Genomic DNA, 16,667 nt, shown 5'->3' with positions numbered 1-16,667 from the left:
TGGAGATGCTGAGGATTTTGTGGCCGCACCACATGGTTTCCATCCAGCTCCGTATCCGAGTTCGAGTGCTGCCTTGCACCAGCTGCTCAGAGGGTGTGCAAGGAACTAAGTAGGCAATTCCGGCACCGGGGAGATGTGTTGCCCACTGAAGCGTGTTGGACATAAAAGCAGAACAGCTTTTAATTAAAATTTCCTCCACCAGCCACATAGGGCCTAAACAAGGAACAGGAACAAAAACTCTCAGCACTTCACTGTATGAAGAGAAAAGCATCTTTGAAGCTGGGAGCAGAAGATGCTGATGGAGAGGGGGCTGTGCCCAGGGAGCCATGTGGGGAGCAGAGCACTGGATGTAGTTTTTCGGGACTTGGCTTTTCATCAGGGTTTTGCTGAAATAACACCTGCAGGAAGCTTTCCTTGAGCCTCGTGGCCAGGTCACCAAAGTGCGAGTTTTCTGCAGGCTGTGGCCATCCAGCATTGTGGAGGGGGGAGAAGAGAGAGCCCACAGTCCAGCTGAATTCAGGCTCATGCCTTTGCTCCGTGCACCAAGGGATGGTGATTTGGGGAAGCAGTTACACAGCAGGAGGAGGAAAGCTGATGGGGTGGGAGGGATGGGAGCTGTGTGCGACCAGGAAAGCATGTTGGGGGTAAGGGCTGCTCTCCGTTTCGGATGTATCTGTATTCTTGAAGAGTTTATCATCAGCAATTGCATTACAGCATCACCTGAGGCTTTGAAATACATGAGAGCTCTGCAGTGCTGAGCGTTGTGCAGAGGGAGCTGGCTGGAAGGGCTCTGCAGCGTGAAGGGGAATGAGTTGGTCCTTGCTGTCCTTCCCCTGTGTGTGGGGTGGATGAGGACTGGGCTCTGCCGTGCTGGGGGATGATGGAGGGACAGGCTTTGTGCTTTGCCAGGCTCTGATCTGCCTCCCGAGGTGTGGCTGCAGGATTCTGGCTTTCCTGTGGTACTTATAGACCTTGTAAGGTATTTGCAGACCTTATAGCGGCCTTTCAATACCTGAAGGGTGCCTATAGAAGAGCTGGGGAGGGACTCTTTGCCAGGAAGGGTAATGATAGGACAAGGGGAAACGGTTTAAATTAGAAGAAAAAAGATTCAGATTAGATCTCGGGAAGAAATTTTTTACTCTGAGGGTGGTGAGACACTGGAACAGGTTGCCCAGGGAAGTTGTGGCTGCCCCATCCCTGGCGGGGTTCAAGGCCAGGCTGGATGGGGCCTTGAGCAACCTGCTCTGGTGGGAGGTGTCCCTGCCCAGGGCAGGGGGGTTGGAACTGGATGATCTTTGAGGGCCCTTCCAACCCAAACCATTCTGTGATTCTACTTAGAGCTTTGGAGGAGTGTGTTAGGGATGAGGCTGGTCCCTGTGGCTCCCAAAAGTGCCAACCAGGTTCCCCGGGGCAGGGTCCGACCTCAGCTGGGCTGGAGCAGAGCAGGAGGGTCCTCCAGGGCAGCGACCCCTCACGAAACCACATAAATTCAAAGGGTTTGGGCTGCTGGGCCCTGACTTGCTGGTGGGTACACGGCTATGGCAGGGAGAAGGGTGAGTGAGACCCAGCAGGGGAGACTCTGGTGGATGAATAGCCAGGTCACAGCCACATCCTTCTTCCCTGCACCTTGTCCCCAGGGAGGTTGGGCCCAGCACGAGGGATCCTCCCTCTGGCATCATTGAGGCTGTACCTGCCTAACTGCAGTACCTGGGAATGGTCAGGAGCACCAAATTCAGTGTAGGGGCAGGAGAAAATCCAAGCAGAGGAGCCTCTCTGTTCTCTTGGCTTTAATGGCAACGAGCAAAATGAGCCTTAGCTGGCTTCTGTCACTGCTGATGTATTTTTTCCAGATGCAAACAGCATTTCTGAAGCTACAGTGGTTCTGCAAAGGCAAGTGGGGAGTACATTAAACGAGTTCATCTTGGATGTGCGTGTGTGATTCCCAGCTGATCAATTACCTGCAGTGCCAGGCAGCGAGACAGGCGTTATTTGTGAGCTCCTCCGTGGCCCCAGCCCAGGATCCTGCCATACATCAAACACAAAGTCAAGCCAAGCACTTTCCTCCCAGCACTGCGTGGGGGCTGTGCCCAGCCCTGCCCACCCCCTCTTCCAGCAATTTCAAGGTTTAGAGGAAGAGGAGGAGGAGGAGGATGGTTTTGCTGGGAGCAGGTCCCTGCGGTGGAGGCAGCGCTGGGTGAGCCCATTCACCTCCCAGCACTGGCTCTGTTCATACTGAGTTTTCCTCCTGTGTTCAGAAGGCCAATTATTGCTCTGTGAGACAGCATTTATCCAGCCCGAATTGTTCGAGGCTGAACAGAATCCTTAAACAAATAGAAATGAAAGGGGCCTCGAGTTCCCAGGTCTGTGCAGAGAAACCCATTTCCTTCTGACGCTGCCATCTGTGCCGCTCTCCTGCCTTGCCCGTGCTGGGGAGTTCTTGCACTCAAATTAATTGACATTCTGTCCCTTGTTTTCTGTCTGCTCCCCAGATAAGCTTAATAATGCCAAAGCTGCCTTATATGGAGCTCCTTCTCAAATCTTCTGGGTTTGTATCAATTTATCTGCTCTTGGCAAAGCCCGGCGAGTGCTGCTGAGAGTCGAGGAAAAAAAAAAAAGCCCCGTACTCCTTTGCATGGAGAGCCTTCCTAAAAGGCTGCTGTGACACCTTGTGAAAGGTCTTGGGTACTGGCACGTGCTGCCCATTGCGATCTGAGGAGACAACCCCCTGGAGATGACTTTGAAGGCACCAGCCCAGCTCTCCCCAAAGGGCAGCAGCAGGTGCTGGTCGGTGCCACTGCCCTCTGTGGGGCTTCTGCTTCGAGATGAAGTGCCAAAGAATAATGTTCTTGTGGTGTGTAAGTGTTGACAAACCAAGTGGTTTTAATTACTCTCCCTGGCAGCCAGCGGGCTGCAACCTGTCCTCCTGGCAGCAGCTCCTGCCCGCAGCGAGGGTGCTGGTGGCACTGGTGGCACGTGGGGACATGGTGCTGGGGGCTCCTGGCAGGAGAGGTGGCTCTTGCTCGCTCTCACCAGTTGCCTGTTTGATCCCATTTTGACCAGCCCTTGCTCTTCAGCATCCCAGCTGGTGGGACTGGAGCAGACAGGGAGCCACCAGAGCAGATGGACATGGCTGTGGCCACTCTTGCGTGGGTCCTCGATTGCATCCTTCATCCAGGAGCCCTGGTGGAGCCAACCTGTGGGAAGGTGGGAGGCTTCTGCTTGAAGGAGAGGCTTGTGGAGGGGGACACATCACCCAGCAGTGCTTGTCTGGGGGAGGGATTTAAAGCAACGCCTGGCACAGTGTGTCCCTACCCTCCCTGTGATATTGAGGATGTGGGAAGTTGGTGGGGGTGGTGCCTCCTTCCCAATAGCCAGGTTTGATATTTGCAAACATAATTATATCTGGCTACAGATATCCACTGCTGCCTTCCACTGGCCTTTACGTTGGAAGGCTCAGGGGGTCGGGAGGGCAGAGGAAGCTGCTCTCCTCTCTGAGCTCCCCTCCTTGCTCCTGGAGCACCTTGGAGAAAGGGCTGAGCTGGGGCTGGGCTGAGAGCCCCCTTCTACTCCCTCTGTGCTGCCCACCCTGCCCAGGGACAATACCAACCCAGAGAGGGGTGAGAGCATCTTCCACCAACATGGGGGCTGCTCTGGTGGTGGGGAGTGGGTTTTGTGCTGCTGTAAGCGCTGACACATGGAGAAAACCTTTCCGTTTTCACCTCCAATTTCTGACTGTAAGGTCATTTTCTTCTGTCAGGAAATAAAAATTACCATTAAGATTGTTCTTTGGCAAAAGGAGGCATCTTTTTTCCCTATGACAGACCAGCTGTGCCAGCAGCTCCTGATCCAGTGGGTTCCCAGGCGTTTCCATCCCGTGTCCCCTCAGCACCAGTTCCCGTCCACACAGGGATGGGGGGAAGGACCTGGTGGTGCTTGTGTTCCCTTTGCACATTATACAGCAAATGGGAATTAATTTTAAAGTATGCCTTATCTTATTTGTGACTTCAGTCTCCCCTGGGGTAAGAGAAATGATGTTCAAAGCAATTACTGTTCACCCAGGAATTGCTCCACCAGTTTCTCCCCACATGGGTATTACTGGTTGGCCAACAGGCAGCCTGGGATCAGGTGGTAGGACTCTGACACCAGGTCTGATTCGTACAGAGTGCATCATTTGTATTGAAATTGTAATTATGTTCATCTTCTTGGGCACAATACTTAATGATAAACTCTTTGGCCATTTCTCTGTGGTCTCCATTCCTTTTTGGCTCCCTTGAGCATTGCCGTGGGGGGGGGGGGGGGGGGGGGGGGTGGCTTTATTCTTTTTAATCAGATGTGCTAGTTCAGATCCATTTTATTTTCTGAAGCCATATAACTGACAGAGATGTACTGTCTGTCTCCCAAACATCAGGATTCATGATTGTGCTGTGAAATGTTTGCTTTTAGTGTGCTCATAAAACCACAGGACAAGTCGGAGCGGAGCCGTCCTGGGGTTCTGCTGATGGATAAATCACAGCTCACGGGGCCGGTGCCTTCAGTTCTGATCTCCATGCAAGGGGGTTTCTTCTCTGGAAGTAATTTTTTTTTTTTTTACTTTATTTGCAGCTTAATATAAAGTATTAAACAAAAAGTTTGCATAGCTGGAATGCAGATTTTTTATTTGTACTGGATCAGTGAGAAATAAACTTTTCTCCCTAAATCATATTACTTCAAGGAATGTACCGATCTCAGGGGTAACAAGATTCATAACAAAGAGTTTATGCCTGCAGTAGATCTGCAGACACCCTCTACTATTATATTAATGTGATATATGATGATGGGTGGTGTAGTATGTACTTATTTTTCTTCATTTGTAGTAAACCAGCTGCAGATAAATAAGGAGAGGATCAGGCGATTAACCCCTCAGGCTCCGTGAATGTGTGAGGAGTGGGGAACTGCTGACCTGGGGGTGGGGGGTTTGGGTGGGGTGTGGATTTTGGGGGGGGTGGGTTTGGTTTTGGCTTTTTCCTCTTCAGATGTAAAAGAGATTTGAGCAACTGAAGGTGTTGTAGTAATTTCTTGAAGAGGTAGTGACATTAATCCTGCATCTCGGCTCCATCCTGCAGCAGGAGCCTCCCGGGGCAGGGACACAACACACCCCGCTGGGGTTTGGGTACTAAAACGTGGCAGAGTTTTGCTGTGGTATTTAAACACGTATCCTATTGCAGTGAAGCAGCAACAGTGCCAGGAGATGTGGGAGCGAGGAGGGTTCATCACTTTTCCCTTGTACAGGGTACAGCCCTGCCAAATCCAATAATGTCAGCGGAGCCCCGAGCGAGTCCCAGGCTGAAGGGCTGGAAAAGCAGAGTATGAGGATGAATGAATAAAAAATGGGGCTTTGTGAATGCAAAATGGAACTGCAGTGAGAGAGAGAGAGATACACAGGGCTTTTTGAAGTTAAAAAAAATTGTCTTCATCTGAGAGCACAGCCCAGCTCCTCCTCAGTACTGGTCTAGTTCAGCAGCTCTGGCTGGCGCTGCTGGGGGGGCTCTTCCCCAGAGCTGTTCATGTTTTGCTAACTTTTCCCAAGGAAAAGCAAAGCGAGGGGTTGAAATCTCCAATATTTTTCAAACATCCAGAATTTAAAACAAAAATCCCATTTATAATGTGATCCTTGGGAACATTTCAAACTATTTATACTAAATGGCTAAAATCCTGCATCTCTGCCCCAGCCCCGTGTGCTGGGTGAGTCCCAGGAGGGCTGAGCTTGCCAGGGCCACTTCAGAGACTTTTGGGTAGAGAGAGATGAAAATTCTCCTTTGGGTCAGGCTGGCACCCTGTGGCAAACCCGTGTCCTGGCAGCGGGGCTGTGCCCTGAAATGTTGGGGTTTTTTTTTTCTAATTATCATTTCCCTGTACGTAGAGAGGATGAGGAAGAGGAAGAGGCAGAAAGCAAAAGAGGATAAATTCAGAGCTGCCTCCTGGCAGTTGCTCTAGCACTGCTGCTAATACTAATATCAAATTCATATTAAATTCAAACCAGCTCAGCAAAGTGCAGGGTGCTTGCTGCAAAGCACCATAACTCCGGGTATTTATGAGGCCTCAGTAACAGAGAGGACACGGCCAGGAGCTTCAGTAAGAGCCAGATCCCCGGGGAAAATATTCCACCTTGTTTTAAGCAGTGGATGCTGAAATCCAAAATGCCATTTCACATACCCTGCAGTGCTGCTAAGTAAGTGTTATCCTTGCAAAATCAGTTTCTGTCTTCCACCTCACATTCCCTACCAGTGACATTAATCTTAATTACAGGATACATTTTCAGAGGCAGAAAGCAAAAGAGGATAAATTCAGAGCTGCCTCCTGGCAGTTGCTCTAGCACTGCTGCTAATACTAATATCAAATTCATATTAAATTCAAACCAGCTCAGCAAAGTGCAGGGTGCTTGCTGCAAAGCACCATAACTCCGGGTATTTATGAGGCCTCAGTAACAGAGAGGACACGGCCAGGAGCTTCAGTAAGAGCCAGATCCCCGGGGAAAATATTCCACCTTGTTTTAAGCAGTGGATGCTGAAATCCAAAATGCCATTTCACATACCCTGCAGTGCTGCTAAGTAAGTGTTATCCTTGCAAAATCAGTTTCTGTCTTCCACCTCACATTCCCTACCAGTGACGTTATCTTAATTGCAGGTTACATTTTATGGGACCTGTGTTCAGGTAATGACAAGGTTTGAAAAAAGTCCATTTTGGCCATTTTCATGGATGTCGTGGTTTGTGGAAGTCACAGGTTAGTGGTTTAGCACCGGCTGAGATGCCCCTTGCACAGGGGTAGATGTGATAAAGAAAAGTGCTCAGAAGCAGCTGGGACCTGGAGCTGGTCCCTGGGGGGGCTCTCTGGTCCCTGGGGGGGTCTCTGGTCCCAGATGCTGCCCCCCAGCCCAGGGAGGCTGGAACTGGTGCTCCTCTGGCTGCAGTCCCACCCCCAGCTCCCGAGAACAAAGTGAGCTTTACAGGAGAGCCCTATTTACTTAAGTGTCTCTGAGATGCTCTGAGTTATATATTTAAAGAAAATCAATTGCATGGAAAAGAGAGAATTGCTCGGAGCTGCTTCATCCTCCTGCTGGTGCTAATGGCACCTTGGAGGAGCTGCACTTCCAGACTGGATTGAAAGGGAAAATCCTGTGTATCTACAAGAGCTCCATCCCTCTCCAGGAGCAGAAGCTGAGCTCGGAGGCAAGGGATTGCTCATCTCCTAAATCAAGCCAATTTGTATTTTGAGCACTGGCAAAACATTGCAGAGAGCGTTGAGGGGCCAGGGCTGCCACGGCAGAGCCCGTTCCAACAGTCTTTGTGACAGTTCTGATTTATTCATATTTTTCCCTTTCCACTTCCTAAACTACGTATTACCAAAGATTTTTTTTATTTGTACAAGTTGTGCTTTTTAAAAGGGGAAACTGAGGCACCCGAGCTGGAGGGGCCCCAGCAGCTGATGCTTGTTCTGCTGCTGAATCTCCACCAACAAAAGGGAAAATCCTGTGTATCTACAAGAGCTCCATCCCTCTCCAGGAGCAGAAGCTGAGCTCGGAGGCAAGGGATTGCTCATCTCCTAAATCAAGCCAATTTGTATTTTGAGCACTGGCAAAACATTGCAGAGAGCGTTGAGGGGCCAGGGCTGCCACGGCAGAGCCCGTTCCAACAGTCTTTGTGACAGTTCTGATTTATTCATATTTTTCCCTTTCCACTTCCTAAACTACGTATTACCAAAGATTTTTTTTATTTGTACAAGTTGTGCTTTTTAAAAGGGGAAACTGAGGCACGGGAGCTGGAGGGGCCCCAGCAGCTGATGCTTGTTCTGCTGCTGAATCTCCACCAACAACTGGTCCTGCTCCCAGTCCCCCAGCACACCGGCGTGTGGGACCAGAGCTCTCCTGGCTGTGCAGGGCCTCTGGGGAGGCTGGAAATGCAGGAGAACACAACAACTGGTCCTGCTCCCAGTCCCCCAGCACATCAGCACTTGGGACTGGAGCTCTCCTGGCTCTGCAGAACCTCTGGGAGGCTGGAAATGCAGGAGAACGGATACAAACTCTCTGCTTCTCATCCAGCTTCTCTTGCTCCTCTCTGGAATAAGGTGAAAATTCAAAGAAATGAGTTTATCATTAACCCTATTATTTTTGAGCTCAAAATTGTTTTGTGGTTGGGCTTCGATGGGATCTAAATTTTTTAGTCTGATCTCATTTTATCTCATCATTTCCTACCCAAAGTCAAAAAGAGTGTGTTCTAGCTCATACCACCCTGTCCAGGAGGGTTTGGCTGCAGCAGTGAGACACCAGCAGGATGAAAGGGGCTGCTCACAACAAAACCCAACCTAACGGAAAGGGAAGGAGAAATTCAGAGCGCTGAACCCCACTGCACTGCTGAAACTTGTTTTTCCTATTTGTTTCTCTTTGTTTTACCAAGGGAAATTTATGAGATGTCAGAGCTCGTTAATGTTGTTGATGTTGGAGGAGCAACAAGCACCCTGGGCTGAAAGGCTCCAAAAAAAAATAAAAATAAAGGAGCGCAGGAGGTGGTTTGCCCGAGGCCAGACTCATTAGCTCGGATCGTGCTCCTTGGGCTTGGGGATGCTGGGGGGGGAGTGGGGGTGCTGGGGCTCCCCCGGGCACGGAGCCGTGCTCCTGGGGACAGGATGACAGGATGGGGGGGACAGGGACCAGCCTTGGTGGGCTCTGGACATGGGGAAAGGATCCGGCAGTGCCTGCTCCATGGGGGGAGGATGTGTCCCCTCTGGAAGTGTGAGGTGGGAAGGGGAGCACAGGGAGGAGCAGCCCCACGCCAGGCACGCTGCCCATCTCCTTGGGAGCTTGGTAAATAATTAAAGTCCCTCTCGACATGAAAAATAACAATGTCGTTAGCGCTCCCCTGTATTTGGGTAGGGCTGCATCCTCAGCTGCTCTTTAGGGCTGGTTTTTTTACCCTCTGCATCCAGGCTGGAGGACGCAGCCACCTCCCAGAGACATGGCTCACGTGGTCAGTGGGTGCTGCAGGTGTGGGGGGGTTGAGACACCCCCAGCCCACCTGGTGCTGCTGAAAGTGAGGGGTCTGCTGAAGGATGGGATGGTGGCTCCCACCATGCCCTAAAGCAGGGACGGTGGCTCCTTGGCCTCACCAGGAGCTTGTTACCTGCAACTCCGCAGCTGGCAGTGGGAGGGGAAGGTTATTCTTGGGGCTGATGAGAAGTATTGATCTAAAGATAATTAAAAGCCTTGCATTAAGCAACTCCAGCCCACGGTGATGAGAATCAGCTCGGAGGAAGGCTGTGGCAGCAGCGCCGGTGAGACATGAGATGTCAAATTACTCCTCGCTGTTAAATTACCTGATTAATTTAACCATTGTTTCGCTTGTGGTTGAGCCCTGTTTCTGTGGCTGTATCCATTATTCATCAGGACCGTCCTGAATATTTTAAGGACACGGTTTTTGTCCTGCGTGTTCCCCGAGCTGTGTCTGCCACCCCGGTCCCAGCAGAAACCCGCGGCGCAGGAGGGGAAATATCACCTCCAGGGGATGTCTGCAGGACTTTATCAACTCCCTTCCACAGGGGTACAGGGATTGTACCTGAACTTGTACGTAATTAATCGCACAGTGGGCTATTAATAGGCAAATGAAGGAAACAGACAAAGAAGGGCATGCAAGGGAATCAATTTTCTTTTTAATGCATTTCGGCTCTTCTGTTTGTGTGCTATGATAGATGTTAGCCAAAAGCAGATTATGTCAGACACAGCAACTAATATGATGACGTTCTGAAGGAGACAAATATATTCATTATTCCATTATGGCTACAGCACTTGGAAATGCAAAACTATGGTTTTGGGGTATAGGCTTCGTTCCAAGGACTTGATTATTTTTAAATGAAACTTGAAGTCTTGCAGCCAGCAAATTCTTTTGCATAAAGTATGCAAAGTTTCCGTCCTATTTATTTAACCATGGTTACCCAAAACATCATCATTCTTTAAATGCATATATTTACGTCTATGATGTGAGGGGGGGAGGGGGTAAATGAATATAGCTAATTCTTGCTGTCCTTCATTAAAGCATATTTCCAGCTCTGGTTATTTGTCAGCAAGGTTTCCCTGTGTGTAACCACGCGGCAGCTCCTGGTGAAACACGAGAGAGGCAAAAAGCAAGAGTCTCCCCTTAACTTTGTGTGCAGGTAACAGCAGGTTAATGTGGTGATGGTTAAAGGAATCCCATAGAAAAACTGGTGGGTTTTTTAACCCATTCTGGTGGGGTTTCCCCCAGTGATGCCATAACCCTGCTGTGGGGACGGGCACCTCTTACCAGACCAGATGGGTCTGAGCGCGGCCACACTCGGTCTTTACCCCCTGGGGTCCAGAACTGAGTCAGGTTGAATATAACCCCCCAGATCTGTCCCCTCTCTCTGGGCAAAGTGCGGCCATTTAAATTCTTTGCACCTCTGTCTTTGAACAAAAATATTTTATACAGTTCTCTGGATAAAAGGCACTCACAAGGTTATTCTGGGAGCAGTTCTGCGAGCTGGTTTCCGATTCAGCAGCGCACTAAAGGGCCGTGAGCCGTGACTTTGCCTTGAGCCTGAATTAAATACATTCTCAGTTCGCGAGTACAAAACAAGCGCGTGTCCTGGTGTCACTGGGAGGTGACAGCAAACCCTTCCAGGGCCACCAGGAGCCCGAGTACCACATGGGTGCCTTTGTGGTGGGTGAGCAGAGCATCCCCCCACCGTGTCACCGAGGGGCAGGAGCGGAGCTGTAGCACACCTAGGTGAGATAAATGCACTGGGCATGCAATTAACTCCGAAATACTTCAGCAAATTAAGCACTGTGACATTTTAATGATCCAGGCACAGGAGTTTGGTTCCAAGCCTGCTCCTTTGCTCTGTTTTCCCTCCAGCCCCGGTGCTGCCCAGCTGGGTCTGTGCTACCTGGGATCAGGCTGTGGGACTTGGTTGGTGTGTGCTGGCAGGACCGGGATCCCCGTGTGGATCCCACACCCCGGTGGTGATCAGCAGTAACCGAAATCACTGCCCCCGTGAGCTGCTGGCAGCTCCCACGGGCTGGAGGGGTGTTAGGTCCAGGCTGCACACCGGGCTGTTTTCCATTCCTGTTGTAGGGAGGCAGAGGAATTAGGGTTTACAAGCCTAATACCCCCGCTGTGAAATCTGCCTCAGGGTGGAAAGATTCAGTTGTAAGTTTAGATCTTCAGAGGGAAGGAAAAAAAAAACCCAAATGACGCTTTCCACGGCGCCCATTGAAACGCCTCTCTTCCCTGTCATCCTGGAGCAGCATTTCGTTATCCTAGTGATAAATCAGGTTGTCTCAGCATCAGTTTTTCTGGCCACGGCCAGTGATTCATGTCAGCAAAGCAGTTCTGGTGTCAGCAGCGATGAGCAATGCTGATGTTCCCAAACACGAGGGTCCTTGGAAGCCACCCCCATGGGACCCCCGAGCCCCTGCTGGCCCCAGCCCCGAGTGGTCCCATGGCCGGGGGTGGCATCTTGTGTGCCAGCTTCTGGCAGAGCAGGGCAGGAGGACAGTCATGGACCAGAGCTGCTGCTGGCACCTACTCGGTGCAGACTCAGCCTTTGCAGACCAGAGTTCACTCGGTCACTGTTTGAAATCTAATTATCACTAATACTATTAATATTGCTCTGATGTAAATAGAGGAGAAATAGAGGAGCCGGTATGGATTGGCCTCTGCTGCTTGAGAAAATTGTTTATTTAAAATCACAAATGCTGAGAAATGAGACCCCTTAGAACAGGTTCTTTCAGAACGAGCCCCATCACGGCAGGTGCGTGTCCAGTGGTGGCACTGGAGAGGACAGAGCCCAGTGTTGGGGTTCACAGGAGCTTTCTGAGGGTCTCCTGAGAGCAGCTGCTGATGAGCGTGGGGTCACCCATCCACAGGAGGCACTAGTGGTGTTGGAAATGACAATTAAAATCTCTCTCATGCGGTGTTTAGAGCTATTTTGGGGATCCTGGGGAAGTTCTGTGTCTCAGAGCGAGGTGCCGTTGGCCGGAGAGCAGTGACCCAGCAGCCGTGGTGGCAGCAGTTCAATCTAAACCTCCCCTGTTGGAGCTTGAAGCCATTCCCTCTCGTTCTGTCACTAATTACCTGTGAGAAGAGCCCAGCACCAACCTCTCTACAGTGTCCTTTCAAGTAGTTGTAGAGAGTGATGAGGTCTCCCCTCAGCCTCCTCTTCCTCATACTAAACAGTCCCAGGGTTTCTCCCAGGAATACACAGCCATGCCCAGTTCCCCGGGAGCATGGTGAGGTGGTTTTAAAGGTGCTTGTGTTTGGCTTTTTTAATGGCAGTTCCCCTTTCCAGTGTCCCCCCCTCTGCCCCTTGTCTGTCAGTGAGAGCAACAAACCCCAGTTTTTAGATCAGGAGCGAGCGATGAGAAATGGGTGCAGGGAGGGGTGGCCGAGGAGCTGGTGGGGGGATGCTCTCCCATGGGGAGGACCTGGGGGGGAAGATGCTGTTCAGTGGGTGCAGGGAGGGCTCACACTGAACACCACAGGACCTGCTGCTGCTCCTGACTTGCCCAGCGCAGCATTTATCATGGTAATTATGGAATGCATTTCCGCACAAGCGCTTGTCCTTGAAGGGGACATTTCTTGCTGCTGATACCGGGTTTGTTTGTGCGGGCAGAGACATGACAGATGACTCCGGGAGGGAAGCAACCCTCCTGGAGACGCCTGGGAAGCCGAAGGCATTGCCTCGATGATGGTCTTGCAGTGCCTTCCTTCTGCTTCCTGCTTATTTCTGTGCGTCTTCATTTTGCGTCTGATTTCTGTCTGCGGGAGCGGTTTGTGCTCCCAGGTCACTCATGTCAGCAGCACAAATCTGATCTTTGGGGCTTTGGACTTTGTTGAGATACCCCTTGAGTCAATGCTTCCCGTGAGGGAGGCTCCCTCAAACCCATCAATAAAAGATTTATTATTAACAGCGGTTGTCTGGGCTGCAGCAGCCCGGCAGGGTCCCCGGCAGGGACCTGTCACACCAACCACCACCATCCCACGTACCAAACCCAGGGGCTGTGCCCAGTGTGGGGCAGAGCTGGAGCAGCTGGGAGGAGAAACAAGTGGGTACTGGGAAGGTGCTGGGATACAGGAGTGTCAGAGCCACGATCACGGTTTGCACGTCGCATCCTCCAGGGCCGTGTCCACTGGTTTTTTCCATGAGAAGGGAAAACCTGACAGAAGTCAGTGCGGTCGGTTAAATGCAAAGAAAGGTCTTTGTGTCTATCAGGCATCTATCTGTCATGGATCTGGCTGTCGTTAGACCTGCCGGGCATGTCACAGGCAGTGTATGGAAACAACTGTCTTATTTTGAGGATGAAGGTGATTCTCTACTTGATTATACAAGAGACACTTTGGGATCCTTTGGAAATGAGGGCGAGGGAGCAGTGTAACTCACCATACTGGTTTGATGCCTCACCAGAGGGGCAGCATCCCATTTCCACAGTTCTGTTCTTGCCCTTGACTGAGGTTGCTGGGGCTGCAGGAGTGTACTGGTGACAAACTGGGACCTGTGTGACAGGCAGAGAGCAGAGGGGTGATGCTTTGCTGTCAGCTGAGCTCAGACTCCGTGAAGGGCATAGGATGCAACACCTCCCTGGACCACAGCACCTACTCCCTTTTCTCTTAAGCTGGGAGAACTGAAGAGCAGTCCCCCTGCAGAAAGCAGTGCCAGCAGCCCAGGAAACAAGCCCTGGGCTCTGCAGGAGGGGCTGGGGGGGGTGGTTTTACCAAGGAGTCAACAGCTCAGAAAGGATGAAGTTTCTTGAAGAAGCTGCCCGTGAAAGAGCAGCCTCATTTGTGTGTGCAGCTGGATGTGAACGGGGGAAGCTGGAGGTGCAGGTGTGTAATTGGCTGGAGGAGCCAGTGTTTGCAGATGTAAATTTGCTGGCTGAGTAACTATTCGTTCTCTAAAACTGGGTCTTCATCGGGACTTTAGGTCAAGAGGTTTTACAATGAAGCATTGAGAGCTGCTTCCTCTAAACTCCGTTTTGAAGACTAACAATAGGAGTCATTGTGGCTGACACAGCAGAGAGCTGGTACAGCTTATGCAAATACATTGCAAATGTGGCCCCCATCACTGAATGCACAAATTAGACCTAAAATTAGCAAATTAGGCGCTTACTTTCTACTTACATACATCCAAGCATACCCTACAGTCATTAATCCGGGAAAATCCTCATTGAAGCTGCATCGCTGGCCATTCACACCCAGCAACGCTCTGCAAAAGAGCAAAATTAGGAGATTAATGCTCCCCCCTCTTCTGTCCCCAAAACTTCTCCCAGCAGAAATGTCAAAAGAACAGGCACAATTATTCAGCAGACACTTGCTCCTCCAGCAGCTGTACGTTCAGTTATTAATGCCGCATCCCAGGCGCACACCTATGTATGGCCAACAGACTAGTGTAGCTTGAAATCAAAATTAATTAAACCTTGTTTACCATTTGGAATTAGCGAGCTAATGAATATCATACCTCTGAGGCATCCATCTTGGTCAAATCCTTTGTGCCTCACAGCTGTTGTTTTTGTCTAGATTAGGTTTGCTCCAGTTTTTTATGAAGATGCCTACAAAGTAATAAGTCCTGCACTTATTTGACTCAAAAAAAAAATTATAAAATTTTTATTAACTTCCAAGGAATTGGGTTTTCTACATTTTGCCTGGCAATAAAGGTTGATTTGTTCTGTATCTGCCTGATCAAGTACTTGGGTGCTGGCTATTACTTAAATCTAATGACTCTTCTTAAAAGGCATTAAGGTTGTCTCCTGTGAGCAAACACACTGGGTTTGTGAAATTGGGTACTGATTACTCCGCTATCAATGTGGTCACATTTTACCTGTATAAACAATTCCAACACACGGACGTACTGCTGTAGTTATTTATACCCACTTTATTAAGGTTATTTTTTCGGCAGTCGCACTGCTTTTAAATCTGCCATGGCTTATTTAGTGCCGAGTGACAGAAAATTCAGTATGTCACACGGAAGCATCACTTTTACCCCTTTATCTCTGTCCCCCCCCCCGGCTTTATTTAGTGCCACGGGTGATGACAGAGCGCCAGACGACAGGAGATAGCAGTCTGTCTTCCCAGAGAGCTTTCAGGCTCTGCTTTTTTCCAGGGCACGTTTTCCTGCCCAGCCTGCATCCCTGGGTGGGCAGTGGGGCACGGAGCCCTCTCCCGTGGGAAGGGGCTGCCTGGGGGAGGCAGGGCAGCCCCAAATCCCACCCCACGGGGAGAAAAACCTCCCCACATCCAAAACCCCCCTTGTTTCCCCAAAGCAGCCTCTTCCCCCGAGGAGCCGTGAGGTGGAAATCACAAGCTCTAATCCTGCCAAAGCATCCCGGGCAGAGTAATGTGGATTAAAGTGGGCTCCCTTTATTGACACGTTGCCTGCCAGAGTGAGGATATTTATATTTTTTAAATGAGCATCCACTTCAAGCAAGTTCAGATGAGTAATGCCGCTGTCAGCCCCGCAGAGGGGCAGTGTCTTGTGTAGAGATTAAGCTCTTAAATAAGTGGTCCCTCAGCAGATAAAGCCCAGACCCAAGTCCTGATTGCAAACTCCGTGTTGCTTAGCACTTGTTGCCACGCTACGGGAGAGCCCGGCGTCAGGGCTGCCATCCTGCTGTGCCAGCAGCTCCTGAAGGAAAACTGCCCGGATTTGGACAAAATGGGCTGGTGGGAAGATTGCAAAGGCAGCCAAAGCGAGAGGTGAGGGGAGAAATTCCCTGTGGGTGCTTCCCAGCCCCGGAGGGACCCCCTGCAGCACTGACAATATTCGGGGATGGGTTATTTCTAATCCTGCTCACAGGGTGGGGGGTGCAGTGTGAACCCCAAGAGGGGCTGATTTTGGGGCTCCCTTCTCCCTGCCCAGCCTCCTGTGACCCCCCGTGGGCACCACGGGATGCTGAGCCAGAGGAAAATACCATGACCTAGAGGCATTTAGGGCACCACGGGATGCTGAGCCAGAGGAAAACACCATGACCCAGAGGGATTTACTTCTAATATTTAGGAGCATCAGGGCACCAATAGGATGAAACACTGTCAGTTCGCTGTTTGCTTTGTAAGTTTCCACTGCGGAGAGGCTGTTTATACTTGATTTATTCTAGCATCAGGGCACCAATAGGATGAAACACTGTGAGTTCACTGTTTGCTTTGTAAGTTTCCACTGCTGAGAGGCTGTTTATACTTGATTTATTCTTTGTGGATGTTTATGGTGACAGAAGGGCATTCCCGCTGGCAGCCTGCCCCACGGGAACTGGGGATCCCAGCCCAAGAGCAGCCCCGAGCAGGAATGTGGCTCCGTGGGTTGCTCCTTCTGCTGGAAGTAATGGGGTGGCATCAGCTCAAGGGCAGAGCGGGACCCAAAGGCTGTGAAACTTCATTTAAGCTTCTTACCAGGACACATTAAGTTCCCGTTGAGCCAACTCTGTACTTGCTTTTTCCACCAAACGCCTTGATTTTGGTGCTGCAGGAGACACGAGGATGGCCCCAGAGCAGGGGAGGAGGGATGTGTCGGGGATGTGTTTAACCGTGGCTGTGACCTTGCTTCTGCTTGTCTTTTCCTTCGAGCTCCCCAATAAATCAGACACTTATCTCTGCTTATTGCTTATTTATGACTTCATTTAACCCGCAGTGCTGGC

The 16,667-nt window shown here is 50.5% G+C and overlaps 1 long non-coding RNA gene across 1 annotated transcript in view; it reads left to right on the top strand.

Moving 5' to 3' along the window:
- Positions 1–15,627: 15,627 nt before the first annotated feature.
- Positions 15,628–16,667, top strand: part of LOC106891758 — an 8,549-nt gene continuing 7,509 nt past the window's right edge. Inside the window, exon 1 of the long non-coding RNA XR_001412777.1 lies at positions 15,628–15,735. This is a non-coding gene — a long non-coding RNA (uncharacterized LOC106891758). The remainder of the gene's footprint in view (positions 15,736–16,667) is intronic.

This window comes from Calidris pugnax, unplaced genomic scaffold, assembly GCF_001431845.1.
Source record: "Calidris pugnax isolate Ruff unplaced genomic scaffold, ASM143184v1 scaffold91, whole genome shotgun sequence".
Taxonomy (NCBI): Eukaryota; Metazoa; Chordata; class Aves; order Charadriiformes; family Scolopacidae; genus Calidris; species Calidris pugnax.
This window is presented reverse-complemented; position numbering and strand designations above follow the sequence as displayed.